We start from the raw sequence: 23,506 nt of genomic DNA on the forward strand, positions 1-23,506 counted from the left end.
CAGCAGGCAGCCGGCGCAGAAGACGTGGCCGCACGGCGTGCACAGCGGCTCGTCCAGCACCCGCGCGCACAGCCCGCACCGCAGCTCCGCCGCCACGGGCGCCGCGAAGCGCGCGGGGTCCAGCCCCATGGCCGCCCCCCCGACAGTGACCGAGCGGCCCGGCCGCGGCTCCGGCTCCGGCGCCGCTGGATCCGCTCCCGGCGGGAGGGCGGCGAGGGGCGGGCGGAGCAGCGCGGGGCTGAGCGTCCCGCCGCGGCCCTCCCGCATCGCCGCCCTCCCCGCGGCCGGCCCCGCCGCGGCTCCTCCGCCCTCCCGCCGCATCCTCCTCCCGCCGCCGCCGCGCGCGGTCCCCCTCGGGCAGAGGCACCAGCCTGCGGGCGCGGGAGGTTGGGTGGTTATTGAGTGCCGGGTGTTGCAGGTTGGGTGGTTATTGAGTGCCCAGGTGTTGCAGGTTGGGTGGTTATTGAGTGCCCAGCTGTTGCAGGTTGAGTGGTTATTGAACACCAGGGTGTTACAGATTAGGGGTAGGATGCTATCAGGAGCACCAGGTTGTCACTCGGGGGCTGTCTTGCCCTTGTGTGCCTGCCTCACAAACAAGGTACGTGCAGGTAGCCAAGGTGTGCGCATCCCCATGCTCAGCTTGGCTCTCAAGGGCAAGCCCTTCTGCATAGCTCTCCTGTGCTGGGTTGGGAGGGGGCACACAGGAAGCTCTTCTGAATTCCCTGGTGCTAAAGGTCTTTCTCTGTCTTTTTTATTTTTTCTGCCACATCAGAAATGAAAAGGAAGTGCAGTCTGGCTAGCAGAAGTGCTCACTGAGCTCCCTTAAACAGCCGCATATGTCTAAACAACACCTTCGTTTTAAGAAAAGCTGAAACACAGCAGAATCTGCAAATGTGTAATTAAGATCAGTAACCCGCCTGGATCCTGCCCCTGCCTAGCTGCGCAACCCACAACACTCTGAAACATGAAACCCCTCGCACATTCCCCACATAGCTTCACTGTTGAAAACCCAGAGCCAGATCGCTGCCCCCCAGCCCTGGAGAACCCCCTAGAAAGGCTGGAGCCCTCCAAGGGCCTTCATCAGTGCTCTCCTTCCCACTCGGACACTCGCCCTTTGGGAATGGCCTGCAGATTTGGCTGGAACAGGCCCAGATCAGGAGCTGTTTTCTGGACTTGAGGAGTGTTGAGTCAGAGCTGGCGTCTCCTTGGCGGCTCTGCAGCCCCTACATCCAACTCTGGCTCCTCTAGCAGCGTGTCCTCACAAAGCTTGGCAAGCTTGAAAGCACTGCTGGTTCTTCGCATGACAACAAAGGCAACGTGAGGGCAAAGTCACTGAGTGAAATAGTCATCCCTTTTTCCTCAAGCAAGCAGGAGATCTCTGCCCATACCTGCCCCTAGGGCCATAGCTGGGACTGCAGATCTTGGTTCCATCTATCCTTTTTGACAAAAGTTTTTCAGCAGCTTTTAACAATAATTTCATAACAACTGCCAGTGCCACACAGAACAGCTGTGGACCCATATATTGCCCTGCGTGGCACCAGCAACCTACCATTTCTGACTTGCTACAAAGAAAGCCATGTTTTTGCTCTGATTACCATGAATGCCACATAAATAAACAATATAGACTCTCAGCTTGGGGAAGAAACTCTCTGTAAGACATCGTAAGACATTTTACTGCACATCAAAACTGCATTGGCTCACACCAACAGAAGGAATAGGTCACCTGATGAAATCAAATATCCCAAGTAAATCATTATGATATTTTAATGTTTTTTAATCATCTAGTATTTCCATTGATTTTGATTGTGTTACCCTTCTGAATGATATAAGAAATGATTTTTAAAAAGTATTCTTTTTTATGTTTTTGCATTTGACTATTACCACTCATTATTTATTTATTTTATCTCTTCTGTCCAAATATAATTCCTGATGCATTTTCTTTATCATCTTGTATGTAGCCCAGCATCTCAGATCTGTCGTGGCAGCATCTACACCCCTAAATTAATCTGAGCAAAGGAGCGTACCCAAACACTGATGCTGACTCTCTTAAACTGTTACCATTTGGGATGGTTTTATGCCCACAAGCAGCCTCCCAAACAGGACTCAGGCAGGGATCAGTAGTGGCAGGGCCTATTCCCCCTTGATAATTAGGATGTGACCACTCTGCTTTGAGGTGTAAGAGCCCAGGTGTAAGAACACGAGTCCCTCTGGGTTCTGGGCCTATTTTATTTACATTACAAATGTAGCCAAGGGATGATGTGGTCTAGAAGTCTACAGTCTGAGAGAAACCTTGGAGCTTCTAGATTTTTTTTTTTTTTTTTACGGAGTTGCTTAGTTAAATTAAAGTTTGGGAATCTCATTGCAGGCCTCTTTTTACGATCATGCATAATAATCCTTAATGAAATGCCAGTGTGCTAGCAAGATTGTTTGAAATAGTTCTGCCTTTTTTTTCTGTTTCTTCTTGTTGTTGTTGCTAGAATAAGAAGTTATCTATCTTTGCAAAGGTATGAGGGCGATACAGGTGACTGAGTTTATAGGAAAAGTGTTTTTGCAGTGCAGGAACTCACAATGTGGATAGTTGTACAGAACTCATCTAAAAAGAGCAGATATGTGCATATCAGACCTCCATGGTATCAAACCTCCACCAAACATTACGGATGTGCTTACATGGGGTTATTCCTATTAGTCGGATTAGTTCCTATATAATTAGGTAACCAAACAATCATGATGCTGAGTTTTCCTCAGAGATCCCTCTGTTGTAACCCTGTATGATCCTCTGAGGTGTCGACACCTGAACCTCCAGGTTTCACCCTACAATTCCAGTCATGGTTGCAGTATGACAATAAAGGAGCAAAATGCAGATTTAGTGAAAGAGGGAGAGGCGCAGGAACAGCAATGACATTGCCCACGGCTGCTACGGCTCTGTGCAGCTCCAGCGCTGGGACTGCACCCAGTAATGGAGAAAATAAATGTTCCGAAATGGCTCTTCTCCAAGACAAGCCATAGTTCCGGTTTCAAGATCTACAAATAACTTAATAACAGATGTGCCTCTCTCCCAATCTCTTTTAACTCTGTACATATTCAAGATTTCCAGCATCTTTATCCCTTTTGTTCTGTGTTGTAAAGCAACAAAGGTCATTTAAAATAGAAATGCACCCACTTTCTGTGTCATGCTCACATAGACTCACACATATGAGCACACACAGGCTTTGAGGAAGGATTTGGGGGGGAACTGTAAATGAGGGGTTGTTTTTCTCTGTGCAAAGCCTGGCCATGATCATCAAAGAAACGGGAGGAAGAACCAGTTCAAGGGTAAAATTAAAGTTTATCTCTGCACATAGCTTATGCCTCATCCTAACAGGATCTACAGTTTAAAGTGTGAACTATACAACTGTTTCCAAATCTTCTGATGAGTAATCCCAAGATAAGAATGGTTGCTGTGAAATATGGCAAATAAATAGGGAGCCTTTAGGAGAAATTCTGGTTCCACTGAAGTCTGTGAGAAAAATCCCATGAACTTTCAACTCATATTTAAAAACAAAGCATGTATTTTTACCTCTCCTCCCTCTCCTCATTTTCATAATCATTTCACAGCGTTATTCAACTGTTGGATTTCAAAGGAAGATTCTTTTCCCTGTCATGCTAATAAAAGCCTGTAACTGTATTAGAGCCAGGACGACACAGTTACATCATTTTAACCGAGAGCAGAATCTAGACCTGACTGTTTGCTATTAAAACTTGTTATCCTCAGGAGTTCAGAAGGAATGGATACCATTGGACTTTAGAGACCAAATTATAAGCATTAAGTGAATCCATGTAATTCGCATTTCCCTATACAGAGACACCTCAGAAGACTTTTCCTTCCCTTTATTTTCAGCTCAGCAAGCAATTTTCTCCACTACAGTCTATCGCAGCAGCATATTGAGAGCTTAAGGCAGTGTTCCTAAGATGAACAAATAGAAAAAAGCCTGAAAGCTCATGGTTATTTTCGAAAGCTTGAACAAGAATTTTAATACATTTAAGGAAAGAAGTTTCCAGAAAACTGCAGACATTCAGTGAAGTAGTTTACACAGAGGAAATTGTTGTGATCTTTATTGTTCATTGGCACGAAGACAAGGCATACACCCTATTTAGTTATATTTGACATCAAATGTGTCACTGATCAACTTAGACCACTGAAAACATGAGAACAAAAGTGCAAGATCTGGATGTTAAACTTGCCTCTTTTATGCACTGAATGGCCGTAAGCAAGTCATGTAGCTGCTTTGCACTTTGTACTTCACTTACTGCTAATGTTACCCAGTAGACTTCATAGTGTTCACTTTATGTCCCTGCACAGACCGTGTCTCTAGCCACACCAGTGCACAGAGGCACGAGTCCTTAGGGCAGCCAAAATAAAAGCTTGTCCCTTTCAACACCAGCCATGGGCAAAAGCATGCTCAAGTGTTTGTTGTGAAGCCAAATCCAGGAGCTGTGCCCTGAGTTCACCCTCCGAGGACAGAGCCTTGCACAAGCTGGAAGGAAGGAAGGAAAAGCAGTGGTGAGATTGTGCATGATCCAAGAGTCAAGCTGCTCAGTGCAAGTTGTTCTGAGCATTAGGCATTTGAATAATTTGACCACTGGGAATTAAGGATTTTAAAGACTTCTATTAGCTGAGCAGTTGTTTTTGAGTACTGCATTTTTATAGAAAGTCCTGAGTTACAAAATCTATAGATAGGTATGGGTACTGGAAGATGGGTTTTCCATCTTTTGTGAGACAGGGAAGCACCACGATGGATGCTGGACAAAAAGCTGGGATCTCTTTAAGGTCTGGGTCCTGACATCTTACATAAGCTGCAAGTCTGTAATGGAGCAGGGCACTGGGATTTTCCTTTTTCTTCAGGAAGAGACTAACAAGGCAAGACTGTAATTCCAGTTCTACGTAATATCTCTGGCCTCCCCTGAAAAGTTTTGGATTGTCAGGAAAGCCAGCAGTGAGAGCAGGTAACAGCTGCAACATGGGAAAGCAAAAAGAAAAGCAGAGGGCAGCGTTCTGACCCAAGAAGCACATAGGTGAAGGGGGCAGAAGTGGGGTGAAACCAGCGCTCAGTGTGGGAGGTCCCTGGGTGGGAGAGACTGAGGGCAGAAACACAGACTGTTGTAAGGATGGGTCTAAAATCGGATCAGGAACATGTTTGTAGGCAGAGATTGGGAATGCAAATGTCTGTATTGTAGGACTGTATGAGAATATGTATTTCTTTGTATCTCTAAGATACACTTGAAAAGGCAGCAAAGTGTATACTTGATACATAGGGCAAAACAGATTGATACACTCCTAGGGTTAAGACAGTGTTTATTTAAATGTATTTTTTTTTTCTTGTTTGGCTACTTTTCTATGATTTTTACCATACCGGAAAAGGAAGAAAGGAGGAAGAAGAAGAGGTGAGATGCAGACTGAGGGAGAACAGGTCTGCTCGTGTGTTAACCTGCCACATTTGTGGGCCCTGCTAGACTTTCCTGCAGCCCAGCTAGATTGTTGCTCAACTGCCTGGTAGAAAGCTTGGCTCTGGCCTAAGCACTTGCTGCCAGCCCCAGGAATTCCAGATCCTAAATTTGTCCTTGAAGAGCTAACCCATGACATGTTCGGCTGCTGCAGACACCTCCTCATAACACAGAGCTACTCCATAAGGCTCTGCAGACACCAAAAGCTTTCAGCATCAGAAGTTGTTAGCATCCATTAGCTCAAGTAAAACTCTAAGTGGATGACAGACTCTAAGTAATGACAGTGACTACTGTCATTAACTAGTTGAACCACTCGCTGTTGCCAGTCTTAGGTGACAGGACACAACCACACATGTTTCAGGAAGTATTTACCTTCCCACTGCTAGAAAGGAACTCTCCAGACAAGTGTCAGGTCCTTGAATAGCCCGTACTTGGTCAACCACTGAATTCATACATAGTGTCAGTTCCTAGAGCTTCCTTTCAAAGCTTTATATTAGCTGAAAAATCAAAGATGGAAAAGCAGCTACTTTGCTTAACATTAGCAAAACCAGATATGTCATAAACTCAGAAGCAGAAAGAGTTCCTAAGCTCAACATATTTCATGGAAAGTTTTGGCGTCAGTGACAAAATGCTGCAAGATGTTACCATCTTTCTGACTCACTCATGTGCAACATTGTGCAGTGGTTAAAAAAACACCTTCACTTATAAATTTGGTATTAGTAGCTCGCATATCTACCTGAAAAGGAGAAAAAATGTGTGTTCACAGCCATATATAAAATGCCCAAAGCAAAATGTGACAAAATATAAAAGAAAAGATGTGGGAATTATATGGAAGGATTTTCAGAAGTCTCATGTAAATCCTTGAATTTAAGCCTTTGAAATTAAATTTAAATATCTTTGCCAACAGAATGTGGCTGCCTTAGTCTCAGCTAGGCAAGCAGCCTGAGAAATGTGTGGAGGGAATTATGATTCTTATGGTTGTTTTAACCTGCATTGACTGTAGAAAGCTATTAGTAAGTTAAAGAAGAGGACAAAAATGAAAGAAACTATTTTTAAAAGGTGGCTAAAATGTAATTAGTTAATGAGAATACATGAATTGGTGCTGTTTCCATGTTCATAAACTTGTAACATATAAAGAACAAGAAAACAGTTTGGAAATATGCAAAAATATACATATAAAGATATAAAGTGAAAAAAAAAAGTGATGATTCCAGTGTTCATATACATTTTAAGATGGGCATATCAAGATATGCTTCTGCTGCTTTCATGTCCTCTCTTTGTTACCCTCACTGTCCTTCATGCACTTCGAAACAGCAGTTCCAGAGCTTCCTGCTTAACCACTAGCCTATTGTCTCCACATCCTTTTAAAACATATTAATCAAAAGTGATCAAGGAACACTTTCCTCTCTGAGTGTTGCCCACATATGGAATGTGAGACACTCCAAATATTCCATCTACCCCAAAGCTAGTCCCCCTGAGAGTCAACTTGTTAACACAAATAATGCACTTTTTGAAAGGGAGAGATTTCCACACTTAATGGAATATTTTAGTGCTCAAGAAGGCATGATTGCTAGACATGCTTCACTTTCTCCATTAGAGATTTAAACTATTAATTGTGTGTCTTCTTATTTCATGGTACAAAAAATAAGAAAAACATGCAGTTGGGCATGAACAACTCATGGTAGTAAATCCAGCATATTATCGAGGCAATTATTGTAAGCAGAGAGAAAGTACGCTTAGATTTTGTAATTTTTCCAACTCTTGATCTATTTTGTTGTATTTTTTTCTAAATTGCATATTAATGTGTCTAAATTAAAAAAATACATATGATTGATTGTTCCAGGAGCAAACATAAGATCATCATCAACTTAAATTAGTCCCAACAACGCCACAATTTTTTTACTCTCCCCTTCCCAGCCTCTCTAGGCAAGGGAAATGCCACACGTGAGTTTGCGTGGGAGATCTCAGATAAAATTCCAGATAAATCTCAGATAAAATTTCTTTCATCTGAGGAGACCTCTTGGTACCCTACTTAGCAAATAACATCTCAAAATTAGTTAGGAATTAATCATCAGAATTAATAAAAGTGGTTTTCCTGTGAGTTATGCCTGGTAACTGGGTTTCTGATTTCCAGTAAAGGTGGAGTTCATGTTGTGGTATCCTTCAGTGGTAAGAACCCAGGAAAAGTTCTCCCCTCCAATGATTTACAATTTTTAATCCAATTACCATCTTTTCTCCCACACATTTGTCAAATTTGACCAATATGAATCAAGAGCTCAGATGGAATTAAGGAGAAACAAACTGTCATGCATGTGTTTGAGCCTGTATGTGTGGAGATGGCCGAGGGTGCACCTCATTTTCCCAGGAGACCAAACCAAGAAGTGTGTTTAAGACAACTGGCAAATCTGTGCAGATTGAGAGCTGAAACTGTGACTGTGCATGGGAAGTGTAGTCCAGCTGAACACTTCCTGCAGAACAGTCACAAAAAATGCCACTTTCTCCTGTTTCTGGAAATGTCCAAAGTGCCAAATTGGCTTTTTTTTTTTTTTTTTTTTTTTTTTTTTTTTTTCAATTCATGATTTAAAAGCTCTCATCTTAATAAGGCCAAAATGGAAATGAAAAGGAATTAACCTTTTAAAGTTCAAAAGCTCAAAATGTTTTGCTGTATTTTGAATTGGACCAACAATGTCTACTCATGCTTTTGTGTGAGACTCTGGCCTGTAAAATTTCAGATGCCAACAGTAGAGCAGATTTGGACAAGTTAAATATACCTTTCCCTAAGCTACCTATCATCACAAATTCATGAAAATTAATTCTGGTGTACGAAACTTTCTAATGACTACCTCCTCCTACTCTGAGGATGACACGCACAGCCTGATAGTCTTGCTTTGATGTGTTTTGTCAAAGTGTTAGTACAGCTGCTACCTGCTATATTGCTTCATCACTCTTTTTTTTAACCAAAAAGGGTTTTCAGGAAAGAAGTTTGAGTTTCAGCAATGCTGAGCACTCAGACAGCAATGTCAACAAGAGGTAAGATTGCTCAAAATCAGATGTGCTTTTGGAAGGGATGACTGTGCTTTGCTCTTCATACTTTGGAGTAATGTCCCATTTATCACACACAAAGGTATTTTGTGCCATTTCTTCCCATCACCCTCCAGCTGTATAATGGTGCATCAGGTTCTGCTACTATCACGGAAGAATCAGATCAATAACATATAATTTAGCATAAGAGTCTGCTATTAACTTCTAAGGGGCTCCCCACCACGTGAGGTAAACTGGGCTTGGTCTTTGGTTATACTTTAAAATGGATCGAGGCACTGCAAACTATTTTATATTAATCTGATATTTTGCTATAAGGATTTTCTTTTTTTGTTTGTTTTAATAGAAGCAGGGGATATGTAAGCCAAGGTCTGGGAGTACTTATTATATCTGCTTACATGCAAAACTCTGAGGGCAAGTGTGTTATCTGGTCTATGCAGAAACATGGCTTCAAATTTATTACAGCTCCTTTTAAAACCAGAAAATTTGCCAAAATTAGTAATGATCCAAACTGTAATAAAAGCTGAAGTCCCTGCATACATATTAATATAACATCAGCATAAAATACCAATTTAAATTCACTGATGCCAGTCTGTGTCCCATGAGAATATGAAGCAGTATTAACAGCTCCGTCAAAGGCTCTACTGTTAAACAGCAGGAAGGTGGCAGAGACACAGAAAATATCTTTTTCTACAGCAATCAGATTTTAATGTTGCCTAGTTTTCTTGAACTCTACAACATAGTAATTTATCAAGCTGTGTATTTGACCACGTGGTTATTCACTGCTAAGACAAGGTCCAAAAGTTACAGTCTTATCTGAGGCAGGAGATAGATTAACATGTTTTTTAAGAGCTGTTCTATTCCTACATGCTCTATAAAGCAGATCAGTTCAATTAATAAAATATCCCTGGATCGGATTTTGCACTGTTTGGTAAATTTGCATTTCATTTGCATAACTTTTGAAATGGTTTAGTAAGTGCAGCCTTCTGAGATCCCTTAAATCCTACCAATCCTCTGCAACACCCACTGCCTTCAAGCAGTATGATTCAGATAAGCAGGCGCTTTTCTTTCCATTGGTTCCACGTTCAGCTTCATTTGAGCAATGAAATTACTCCCTCCTTCCCTTCCCACGCAAATAAGCCTCTCCTAAATAGGTCCAGCTTTGAGCGATGATCAGCCTTTAGTGCAGTCTGGCTAACCTTTTACTTAGACTTGCCAACATATCAAGTCCAGGGAAGGCAGAGCTCAGGCCTGACTCTTGTTATTCCTGATTTTGCCACTGATGTGCTTTGGGATCTTTAATAAGTTAATTAACCTCTGTGACTCAGTTTAAGCACCGGTGTAATGAGCACAGTAATGCTTAACACTGAGTCCCACAGATGTAAGGCATGATAAAAGAGTAGAAGACTGTTATTATTACTAATGATCATTAGTTTGAAATCATAATCAGACAAACCCAAAAATAACAAGAGCATGGCAATTAGTTGCAAGGTAGGGTTGTGATGTTTAATTATCATGGCAAGGGTACATGATGAAAAATACATTGCATATTTTTAATGGTACTACGTAAGTAAAGAAAAGAAATAACTTTGTGGAATATCTGCAAGATATCTACAATAAAGTCCAGGAGAAACAGCTCTGAAAAACAAGCTCATTAAATCATACTGTATCTTTTCCTAGCATAAAACTTTCTTCCTATTGTGCTGGACATTGTGGCTATTATATGTTTTTTATGTGCATATTATATGTATGTAAGGCTTGTGCAGTGAAAGATAACAAGTCATAAGTCTGTAAGGTTATCACTGATTTTGTTGTTGCTGTCACAGATCTTACTATTAATAATAATAATATGTGCTGTCTGGGGAACTTTAAGCTTGGATGAGAGCACTTTTGTACTACGTGCTATACAAGCATATTAAAAGGTATCTGTGCTCTGAAAGAGATAACCAAAATAATGCCAAAACCTGTAGAGAGCACAAGTGGTTATAAGTATCTTTCAATTTCTTCCTAATATTGCCCCTGGGATATAATTAGATAAAGCAAAGAAAACCTTTTCCATCAGTTAAGATATTATTGATCAGGACTACATATTGGCAGCCCCAAAGTATACATTCCTTTCCAGCTATCAAGAACTTTCCTTTATTGACTTGTATCTTTCAGCCTATCAAAGAAAAGTTTAATTTGCAGCTGAAATCCTGATCCTCTGACGAATCATGTTTTCTTTTGAATGCAAAGGGCGTCTGTCTGGCAAAGTTGGCAGTCTGACCTCCATAAATATTGTTCTATTGATAAAAAGAGGAATTGGATATAAGGACTATCCAAAATAAATATTTTGCAGGGATCCTGGATGACTGAATACAATGAAGCAAAGGAATGTTATCGTGTTCTGAATAATTCAGCCATAAGCTGAAGTGAATATTAGTTTTAGTTGAAAAACTGTCAAGTGTAGTTTGCACCTTTATTTTTGTCTGGGAAATCAAAATGGACACCTGTTTCAGAGCTGCTATTTTTTCTTTTACTGCTGGTAGGGATTTGCCCTTGATTTTTTTGGAAGCAAGCCTGGGCCTCTTAGAATATCTAAAACAACATTTCAGCAAGGTATTCAGAAACATCCTGCCCTTTGGGTGGAGATGCGTGGAAAAAGAGCCTTCAGTGCCCTCGTCCCACACATCCTCTCCTTGATTAGAGGCTGCATATGTGCAGAGTCCTTGCACGCTTGTGACACCAGGGGCTGCTTCCTCAGCGTACCCTGGGGTGCTTCAAAAGGGGCAGGGTTGACCCCAGTGGTTGAACCATCCCAATGGAAAATCAGGGACACAGGATACAGGCAAGCTGGGCTGTCCTGAAGGTCAAGAGAAAGGGAAGTTACACTGCCCGCTCTTGCTCCAGGGGACCACAATGGTTCTCTCTTCAAAATGTAACCACCTCCTACGAAACCCCCACAATATGTATATGCATATGTATATATGTATATATGTATGCATATGTATGCATATGTATATATGTATGTATATATGTATGCATATGTATATATGTATATATGTGTATATGTATATCTATGTATACCTATGTAACCCCCACAAAAGAAAAGAGACTAACAGAGAGGCATCAACGGGACCATACCCTCCATCAGCCACATACTCCTCCTGCTGCTCTTTTCCAAATGAAGCAGCAGAGCAGTAGAGCAGTTGTTTTCATCAGGGCCTTTTTTTAATCTTCTTATCAATTGATTAACTGCTATGTTGCTGCAATATAAAGTCTACGAATAACAAAGTGTGTCTATTTGAGAAAAGAGAACTCCTGTTAACAATGCTGAACTATATACTAAAATCAAGAATAAGATACAGCATAATATTTCTTCGCCTTTTAACTCATTTCTTTGTCCTCTAACTCACAGCACTACCATGACTGACATGCAAAAAAAATAAAATGGCTGTTTATCTATTTCTGTCTTCCTATGAATCATTTTAATTTCCATTTTGTGCACCTCCTGAAAAAGGTATCCTATCTTAAATATTTTACAGAAAAGCCATAATAACAGAATACTTCTGCAATAAAAACTAAGTATTCGAGAGTAGACTCCTCTGTACTGGAACCTCAGGGTTAAACTTCCCTTGTTCTCGGTTATGCAGATGCATTGTGTGTATTAGTTGTCCTTGTAATAGGTGCAGCTCTGCACCTCTCACTTCTCAATAATTTGAAAAGAGCTGCCATTTAAAAGTTGACCACTTTACTGGTTGCCTCACTTAACACACACACAAAGACACTAGAGAATCCACAGACAATTTCCCCATCATTTTAACATGCAGGGACAGCTAGCAGAGCGACCAAAATGTTCAATTTAAGTTTGCACTGCAAATTACAGCCCAAGAGCAAATGTGGTGCTTGGGCAGGCCTGGCAGTGCCACCTTCATTCTGCAGCATCACATCGTGCCTGTAGCCTCCAGGAAACCCAACGGTCCCATCCTGGCCATGCTTCCTACAAAAACAAACAGTTCACCTGAAGAAGAATAAAGAACCAGTTGTAAAATGAGTTAAGCAAAAAAAGAAATCTGAGACAAAGAAAATAAATACTGGTTCATGAAAATGTCACCCAACTGAAATCAAGGGCACCAAATTCCTGCAACAGTCTGAGAGAAATACAGTTATATTTGTTACAATGTCATCTATTAGACTATATATCCTGAAATCTGTCTGAGGAAGACTGGGTAGCTTAATCCAAATATAACTCCATCTCTTTGTTCAATTATTTAATATTGCTTAAGGAGAAAAATTTACATATAAAATATTCTTAACAATAAGCATTGTGCTGCAAGTTACACAAGTATCTTTATGATATATCAGAAGTCTGACTTCTAAGCATAACCCAAAATTACTGGAGAATTTGGCTTTAAGTCAGATAGTGTATGATGTATCCATGCACAACAATTCTTTTTGCCTCTTGTCCTGTTTTCTGCCTATTCTAATTCTTACGATTTGAATTTTAGGAGTTGGAAATTATTGGGGCTTTTGGGGGTGAGTATTAGAAAGACAGTCAATAACCCAGGAAAAACCTTTCCTTCATTTACTTCTCCAACTTTAGATTTTAGTGGTACCATAAATATTTTTTTTTATCATAATTGCAAGAGTTTACTGAAGATTTTTAACTAACTAAAGAATTCTGCACCTCTAGAAATATACACACTGAGAAAACATTTTAAGTCTATATTTACTGTTAGACTTTGAAGACTCAGCAAGTTGTGCGTTAGTATGGTACTCGATTAATGTCTTAAACCTTAAGAGATATAACAATCACTTAGCAATGACTATGCTAAATTGGCCTCTTGACTTTGGCGTGATTTAGGATGCCTAGATATTTTAATCTTCTTAAAATGTAGCTCACATTGACAAGAATACATGCAGGAATTCAACACATCTTTCTGCTGTTAGATTAATATATAATCCTTGGAGAAAACACAAAGCTACACTTACAGCTTGTAAGAACAGACAATTATTTGTTGATAATTATCCATTAGTTTCTACTATAATAATAAATAAGAAATCTCTTACCTAATATTCACCTAAATGGATATTGAATATTGCCTTTCTTTTCATGGTTAATTTGAATTTTATTGCATTTTTTGATAAAAAGCAGTACAAACACTGGAATTGTAAACTTTTCAATCAAAATGAACAAACTCAAGCGCAATCACATGCTCTTGGTCTTAGAAGTACAGAATACAATTCAGCTGCCTAAATATAAGCTCCTGGTGCCACCTGAGCCTCCCACAATATCCTGCCTTGTACCTCACTAACCTCCACCCCAGGGAACACAGGTTCCCATGGGTTCAGAGCCAGACCCAGCAGCCTCCTGCTAACGTCACGAACACCTCTCAAGAAGCTTCATCAAACCATTAATGGCTGCTCATCTAATTTTCTTTATACGTCCTAAATATATCTCAAGATAAAAAGACTGTCCTTTAGCTCTCACTTGCTTTTAACCCTCCTAAGCAGAGATGAGGTGCTAGGAACTTTGCTTGGAGAACTCCCACAGCCATCAGAAAATAAAAAGGGAAAGAGAAAAAAAAAGAAAAGCTTTATTTAGTTTCAGATAGCTTCAGAAAGAGCCTATCACGTCATTACTTCTCTTAAAATGACAGGTAGAGACTGACAAAGACTGAGAATGAAATGAGAAGTTCCTATAAAGGTTCAAGAAGGGAAGCTTTAAGTAGATGTGATAGATAATGGGCAAATAATGTGAATTTTTAATTATATTCATTTTAAAAATATGATTTCTGCATGGAGCAACTGGCCTTAATGCCTATCTCCCCTTGATTTCATGAGACAGTAAGAGAATAACATAAGATCTTTGTAAATGTGGCCCATGCAGACCCAGTAATTTGCCTACGAAGATGTGGTGGAATTTAGAAATAAGCCTTCTGTGCCCGAGTCCCAGATGAGCACCTGAACCACAAAGACATCCTTCTTCACCTGTCATTTATGAGGTACATAATAGAGATTAGGTTAAAGGCTATTACTAGGAACCTAGGAGTAAGAAAGATTTAGACTTGCCCACACAACTTTCGAGCAACGTGCTGTTGCATGTGCCCTGGGATGCCATCTCTCATCACGTGCTTATGTCCTTCTTTCCTTCCCACAGGTCCTTCCTCAGTGCAAAAACACACTTGACTGTACCCAATTAACGAGCAGCTACACAATATTTTGCTCGCTCCATTATTCTACGTATGGCGCAAACTGTCTTTCTTTTCCACTGACCCGGTCTTCATGTAAGGGCAGAATTATTCTCTTCCTCAAGAGATTTATTACAGTCACTGCAGCATCTCTGTGCTTCACAAATACTCACAACCAAGTTTCACACAACTCGCTATAGAAGGAATTTGTTTTTTCAATTTGCTGAATGTTAAAAGTCATACAGCATATGCCCACTAGGACCTGTAAGGTCCTTCACTGTGCTCATGGAGCTTGGACAGGAATAGGACTGTGCTCTGGAAACTTTAATTGGTGAGCTCAAAGCAGTTTCAACTATTTTCAAAATGCAGCATTTTGAAAGGATGTCGCGTGACTGGATATAGATCTTCATAATGACAGTAAAAGATAAGCTCTTGATAGAAAATTCACCCTTTGAGAAAATTCCTATGCTAGCTCCAAATTTGAGGAGACTGCAGCATATAAAATAAAAGGTGTGATGCATTTCTGACATGGGCAGAAATATATTCTTTATCTCATAAATTTTCTTGAAAAAGAGACAAATGGAAAAGTTATGAGAAACTGTAAACAGGACATTACAATAGGAAATACTGTGTAACCTTAGGAATATGCCACCAGACTGACTGCAAACTCAGCATTCAAAACAGAGTAACACACAAGGGTAGAGTGCTGAAAAGAAAAGATGACACAATAAGAACACCTAAGAAAATAAAACCTGTCCAGACATAAGGCATGTTTTAGAGACAGCAATCTCAAAGAACTTCCTAGAGTGTATTTCTCTGTTTATTCCAACTCCAGACTTGTGGCACCATGGAAATACCGTTTTCTTGTTTTCCACTGCCAGCTCATATGGAAAAACAGCTTGTTGGTTATATAAAATAGAGGTTATCAGCAATATTGCTAATTAATGGTGTAGCTGCCAACTAAAAAGTTAGACTCTGACAAATATGACCTAACGTTACACAAATATGCCTCATCAATCACATTAAAAAAATACACAACAGCCAATATTTTCTTTGGACTCGTAATAGGCCTTATTGGCAGTTAGTGTAATTAAAGGCTAGTAAGTAGATTAAAACGTTTTAGGGTTTATAGTATTTTCTTCTGCAGAAAACTTAGGGGAAAGGATAGAAGTATTTCTAAAATGCCACAGCTTTGAACTGGTACTATTTCTATTTGCTTAAGGAAGGAAGAGTTTAGTGGGAGTCCAAGGATCTCCAGGCAAATCCAGGTTCAGTGTTGCAAGATTTCAGGTCTCTGGGCAGTCAGACTCTGGATATTCCCTGATCCTTGCTGTTTCTGGCACTGGTTTTGCTCACATCAGCTAATGGTAGAGGGCTGCAGTACTCGCATCTACCACAGTATCTGTTTGGTGTTGTGCCATACAGAACTGCCATTTATTTGTCCCGATGTTTCCCATAAACTTTGAAGCTATTATAGTGTATTAGCAATCTGGAGAAGTTCTGAAGAGCTGTTCAGAAGATGGGCTTATCTGGGCTTTTCTCAAATAGGAAGGAAGGACTAGAGAGAAGTACAGTCCTTTAATTTATAACTGTAGATTTTTTGGAACAATGGCTTGTAATAAATGGGAGCTGAAGTCTACAAGGATGAATAAGGAGCTTCAATAGCAAACCAAAATGAGACATTCCAGTGATAATTTTTCTGTTTAGGAATAAAGAGAAAGAATATTGCATGGTAGAATTCACCATTCTACCGTGGTGATTTTGTTAAGTTTAAACACTTTTCTTTAGTATTCTGTTTTTTAAAAAATGAGCTCTAATACTGAGTATGAACCAAACACCTTTAAATATACCGACTATTGCCTGCTAGTTTCCCACATGCCATATAAGAGGATAGATTGGGCATTTTTTTACACTGTTAGAAAAATGCTGGTCATCTATTTTAGTACCAACTCAGTAAATCAAGGATATATTTCACAGTAATATTTATTTAAGCAGCAAAACATTACTCATTGACATGGAGAACTAAAGTTCCTTTTATACTTAGTAATTTATCATTAGACCAACTGCATCCACATACCATCCTGGAAAGATAAGGAATGTTATTAGAAAACCTTATTTATAAAAAGTAAACCCAAAATCTGAGTATTAAATATATTTCACTGCATTGCATGGAGCTTTTGTTTTAATAGTGGCAAATGAAAACGGCATTAAAAAAGCAGAGCATATTGCATACAAACAACATGGCTTGAAGTCCTAGTAGTGATAATTGGCCCTGAACCTTTCATGAACCCATTGGCTTCAGTGGCGCTTGGATGAGGCCCAGTAGAAAGCCACATTTTTTATATGACAAGCAGATTTCATAAAGGCACAGTCTAAATCAGAAACAAAGAGAGTTATAAGGAGCTATGTAGAGTGGACCATGAGGCAGAAATAAATAGCATTTGTAAAGTCAAAGGAACAAGTGAAGTAATTGTATTCACACACATTAAATACAGTTCACCTAGTTTTCATTTACAGGAGTTTGAACCAGAAGGAAGTTAGGAATGAAAAGTGAATGAAATTTCAGAATCTGGATTATATATCGAAGATGAGCCCTGCAGGCAACAATGCATCTATTCTGCTTGGCATTTGACCAATGTGGTCAATGCACAAATGTCTAATGTGGGTTTTAAAAAGTAACTTTATACATCATATATTCTTTACTACAGTGCTATAAATAGGTGTGTTAGCGTGATGTTTTGTCCAGGCATGCTATTCCCATTGGTAATTCCAATTAGGTCCATAGGTGGACCTAATTTAAGCACCTTTTTGCTTGCTGCACTGGTTATTTCAAACCTCCTTTCTAAGGGGCTTGCTTGCCCTTCATGTACAATATAGATAGTACAGGCACTTAAAGATTTAGATTTCTACATCAAGTAATAGCCACACAAATTTAAGGTGATCAGACCTTTTTGAGGATCTGGCCATTCTCAAGCAGCAAATAGCTCCAGATTGTCTCATGTCATGTTCTGGAGTCAGGGTTTCCTGGAATAAGACTGCTCCTCTAAATCTGATGCCTGTTAGGAAAGGTTTCTGAAAACAAGAATGACGATTTATGTGTCATTCTGCCATTAATACGTAAAAAATTAAGCTTAGTCTTTTTTTTTCTCTAGTGTCTCAAATGATCTTTTACCTTCCTCCTCTAAAAACACTAGAGCACTTGTGATGAACATGCAAGCTACTTCCACAGACAAGAAGTGAACACTGACTATGGGCACACAGTAAAAAATGATCAAGCTAGAATGGCCAAAATGCAATAAAATTGGTTGTATTTAAAATTAATTGTATGAAACATTAGCCTACCTTAACTAAGAGGCAAAATATATCAGATTAAACCAGTCTCATCAAGATTTAAGTAGCAACAGAGAAATAACTTTGTGCATTGAAAAAAAAAATAGTGTATATGCAACAAACTTTGCAGAAATTCCTGTGATACAATATTTTTAATACAGAGTTTTAACTTTTAACAGTTTTACACAAGCATCTACAAGCTGAATACCTAAAGAATTAACAAATGTTATTTAAGATACTGCAGATATCATAAGTTGTGTTTTAGATAAATTTGCAGTCACTTTAAAATGATCTTCTACAAAGGAGCTCAATTTAATTGCCACAGGAAAAATAAATAAATAAATAAATAAATGCACTATAAAAAGGAACTGCTTTGCTCAGTCATTGATATACAGGCTCATCTTTCATACTGAGGTATGTTTTCAAACAGTGGTCAACTCACTGCCTGTCCAGAACTGTAATTCCTGTCTCTATGAAAATTATTATGAAATAACTGCCTTGGGAAATTCATGACAGGATGTCTTGTCAGTGGACTAAAAGAAATGTTTTAGAGATCACAGAGGAAGCACTGCACCCTTTTTCAGTAGGACAGGCATAAGAAAGAGTGTATGGAAAGCAGAACAGAAGATCTTAGTGTTTTTCTCCCATTCAGTATGACACATTTGAGCAGGTTTAGATGTGGACATATTAAAGGTAGTGCACTACATTTTATCTCCCACCATTTCTATTATTTCTGATTAAATCCAGCCTGTTATTTAGCTGGATTAGCCATGCATCTAACTGACTGGATTGATCTGGGCTTTTAAGAGAAGGGTTTAATTTATTTTGGAAAGAAAAATAAGCAATGAAAAACTGTGAGGAAAATGTTTTGTTTCTCAGCTTATGATTACCAATGGAAATATTTTTATTTTTTAGCCAAAGCTAAATTTTGGATGTCCCATTTTATTACTTTCCGATTCTTTCATGCACATTTCATTAATTTTATTTGCTGGGGAAAGAAAGGACATTTTTACAGCAGTATAAATATTTTAGGTAGGGCTTCATAATTTTATGATACGAGACCTGTTATTAAATCAGAAATCATTTGACAAAGGCTACAATTTTATAAATAGTTAAATTACTGCTAAGTAAGCAATAAAATGGCATTGCTTTACATTTTACCAATTACATAAAGGTGCATCACAGACCGATATTACATTTTCATTTCCCTACCATGTTGTGCAACAGTTTCCCCATCAAAAGGAGGACTGAAGGGGGATGACAGATGGCTTTATCTCCATCACTTCAGGAAAACAGAAAACAGTTGACAGCACTTTCAAGGAGAGAGAGAGAGAGGAGAGAGAGACAGCAACAGCAAAATTTGTTTTGGACACAATCAATGATACTATGAAATATCAGGTTCTAATTCACATGACTCACATAACTACTCTCTTGAGCCCAGCCAGATGACAAAGCACCTTATAATTATGTGGCTAAGACTGAAATGCTCTTCAAGGCTACGTAAGTAGCCTGACGGTCTCCACTAAAACCCACCAAGGCACTATACCCCCGAATCAGAGACCATGGCTAGATATTTAAAATGGCAAGGCTCTAGTCCAGTGAAAACATGGGGCAACGAGTAAATTGTTTCTCCCAAAAAGGACTGTTCTGCTGAACGCTCAAGGAGAGTGACATCACTCAGTGGTCACCCGAGATCCATCCTCCAAACTCCTGTCCCTCCAGCTATAACAGGAAAGTTTTATTTCCTTACGTAAAACTCCAATTTAAATGAGCGTGTGGGGGAAAGTTTTTCTAAAATTAGAGCTCTCGCTTCTTAAGTAAACATGAAAATTCTTCGAAGGCCGTATTCATAACGTTCTCAATAGTATTCTCAGCATGGCTCTTCAGTGGAATAATATCCCTCAGTATATGTAATAATTCAATGAAATAGCAACAAAAGAAGAGAAGAAGCCCTGCTTTTGTTTGCCAGATGAGACCAATCTTTCTGATCAGTCTGTGTGGGCTTTTCCTGCTTTGACTTGCCAAAATGAAAACTTAGTTTTTCTAAATGTGTGTAAATGTTTTGTCATAAATTAAAATAGTTTATGAAAAGTTAGATCTCAATAACATGGGGGTGAAAGACCACTGAGAGAGTCCTCTAAAGGCAGGGATTTAAAAAAAAAATCCAGAGAAAGTAGTTCTGAAATACAAAAAATCATAAATTTCCAATTTTAAATGCATCAATGTAACACAGGTCTAACAAATAATACCTGCAAGATCTTTCTTTTACTCAGACTTTTCCCATTCCTCTTCTATTTTCATGTCCTTATTTATTAATTTTAATGATTTCATCTACTTTTCCCTATAATTATTTTGTCTTTCCCCAAGCCACTCCCTATTTGTCCTTGTTCCAGTCTTAAATATGCCCAATTCTTCCTCTTTCCAAGCCTCTTCTCCTCTTTTCATCTGCTTCCCCTCCATTTACTGTCATATTTTCCATTCCTCCTTTGCTGGAGAGAAACTATGAAGTAAGGCTCTCTCCCTGCCACAGAAGGGAGTAGGGACAGGAGTACATATAAAGGGAAACGTTCTGTTGGAATGAGGAGGAGAGCAAGGGAAACCACATCCAGCAGCCTTGAGCTGCTTCCTCTCAAGATCTCACTGCTCAGAAATTCTTACTTCATCTTTATTCTTCAGCACAAGAGAAAATATGAGGAAAAAGTCCCTCATGGGATGCAGCTAGCTCCCAGGTCACAGGAAAAAGAGGAAAAAACATTCCCTTTTAGCAAAGAAGAAAAAACACATATGCTTTCACTTGAGCCATTAGAAAGGACAATACAGTCACATCTCTTGGAAAAAAATATATACATATATCAATTTTCTGACTATTTTTAAATCACTCCCTTAGACTAATTCTTTGGATTGTCACCTGACAGACCCCAGAAATTTGCATTCTCATCCCAAGTCCTATGTTTCTTATTGAAGAACTCAGTAAAACTACAATTCCTTGTGATGATTAAAAAAAAATCCATTGTATATATTCATCTCAGTGCTGTAACTTCTTCAGTGGCTTGATATTTTATATGAAAACAGAACATATTTTACAAGAAAGAAAACACTAGGGGAAAAAAAGAAAGCGAGTTTGCTAGATATAGTCATAGGTAGCACTTAGACAGCTAAGGTACTTCTAGTAACTTAGATAATGCCAGGCCTACCAGATTTAATGCTTTATGCACAAGCTTTCTGCTATTTGGTCTATTCTGCTAGATCTACGAGGAATCATAACCAACCTATCATTTTATTTTTGGTGGTGAATCAAGACTGTAAATTAAATTTACAAGGTTCCTAAGGAATAGTCCCAATATAAAACTGGCTTCTCCCTGTATATATTCAGAATATATTATCCAAATACAGCTTAAACAGTCTCATGATTACTGAATAATTCTGAGCATAAGTTTCTTCTTTGTTTTGGATGTGAGGAGAAGAGAGGTTGTGTTTTTGGTTCATCCGTCTTAGGTGAGATTTCCAAGAGTAACAGTGATTGGCAATTTACCAGAATCTTTCCAAAGGCTGGAGAAAAAAAAAAATATGCCTTCAAAACAATGCATCTTTGGATGGATTTCATTGTAATCAACACTGCAATGCTACTGCTTGTTTTTCCAAACTCATCAGTATAGAGCTGTTGAAAACAGCTTGACATTTCTGCTTTGCCTCCTCACATTAATCATGCTTAATTAAGTGACAATAAAGTTACAGTTAACGCAAACAGGCATTAATTCTTGTCATCTCCCTTTTCTCAAGAGTATTCAGGTTGGACAAGCAGATAGAAGCAACATTGAAAATATATCTAGAAAAAAAGACATTCAATTAACATCAGCATTGGAGGCCTTGTCAGAGATTTGTTACAATATGTGGACAAACCTTAATGTCCGCTCAGAGCCAGATGTAGAGCCGAGGTCTACTTTTACAAGCACATTCATATATATATAAGAGCTTTTATATTATGCTTGTTGCTGCATAAATGCAAATACCAGGCAATGCCAGGGAGCAAACATGCCAGATTCATGTTCTAGATACTCTCATCAGAAACACTGTATTCCGCTGTGTTCCTCACTCTGCTCAAGCATAAGAAAGTAAATCACATTGGCTCAAGAGCATGAACTGTTTCCCAGATGGCAAATAACAAACTTAGAAAGAAGGATTTAAGGAAGCGATTCTTTTCTTTGGGGGAATTGTGGAAGAATAAGTACAAAATCCAAATAAATAGCAACATATGAATGAAACTACTGCTACTCGCAGGCACGTTGGCAATAATGCTGATCTGCCTCTTCCAGCTGCCTGACAAGGTAGCCAGTAGATGCCAGGTTATGCATCCTCACAGCTCCCTGCCTAAGCTTGGAGGATTAGCAAGTACATCTTGTTTCAAAAGATATGGCAAATGTGAGATCTACTGCCTTTCTCAGCTAAAGTGATCATAATTCTGTTTTTCAGCAGAGGCCAACATTTGTGCTCAGGCCATTTGCCAGCACCAAAGCCGAGCTCTGCTGCTGCTTCACCACCTCCTATACAGCCCATCAGCACCAGTGCCACTGCCACCACTTCTAAAAGGACTGGTTTCCTGCTGCCACTTCCCTGCTGCAGCCACCCCTTCGATTCCTTCTGCAACCTTCATATACCTCTGCAGCACTTATGCCCTTTAGAAGACACATAGCTTGTAAGGTTGGGTCTTTCCACAAGAAGAAGCCACTGCAAGTTTGAACTGGAATGGCTTTACCTTTCTTTGTGGCACTGTGGCACTGGGGAGAGATAATTGCCCAACGCTTCTTTATGCTTTATGCTCTTCCTTTGCGTTCTTTAGGCTTTATGCTCTTCTAATGAACTTGAAGATGACATACTGGGAGAATCACTGGAGTAATGAAGTCACTCAAGTCATGCAAGGCTATTTACAATAAAGAAATGGTAGCCACAGTATTTCAAGTTTCCCATACCAATAACCTTAATAAATCTTTTAATTTGGGCCCTTGTTTGCATACTATGCTTTACACATTTCCTACTGACTTTGGAAAAGCAGGCATGTGTGGCAATGACAGGAAGAGAACTTGAATTAATCTTACAAGGTGAAAATTTTTGAGTCAGGGTATTACAGTCAAATGAAGAAAATTAATAAACTACTGCACAATGCAGTCAAAGACTACAAACGTAAGATCTTCCATCCCAATTTTTATGTGGCTAAAGGCCATCTATATTTAGTAGCTAACAAAAATAATTAATTTGCAGGTGGATGCAAGTGTATTTATTTGGCTCCCTTGGCATTAATATAGGCTAAGTATATGTTTTGACATAGAAACTTAACTTACTATCTGAATTAGTTATTGCTATCTTAATTATGGTGCATTTTGTGGAGTGAGTCTTTTGCTTTCGCCTCTTCTATTCAGTATTACTGCTTTTTTCTTAGCTTAGTTTTTGAACCTACAGCAGTGTAGAGCTGCTGGATGCAAAGACTCAGC

General features: G+C 39.2%; 1 long non-coding RNA gene across 1 annotated transcript in view; it reads right to left on the reverse strand.

The window, feature by feature from the left end:
- The window catches only part of LOC112956813, a 39,995-nt gene that overhangs the window by 15,884 nt on the left and 605 nt on the right, over positions 1-23,506 (reverse strand). The gene's annotated exons all lie outside the window — the stretch shown is intronic.

This window comes from Nothoprocta perdicaria, unplaced genomic scaffold (genome assembly GCF_003342845.1).
Source record: "Nothoprocta perdicaria isolate Ctin4 unplaced genomic scaffold, notPer1 scaffold_67, whole genome shotgun sequence".
NCBI classification, from domain to species: Eukaryota; Metazoa; Chordata; class Aves; order Tinamiformes; family Tinamidae; genus Nothoprocta; species Nothoprocta perdicaria.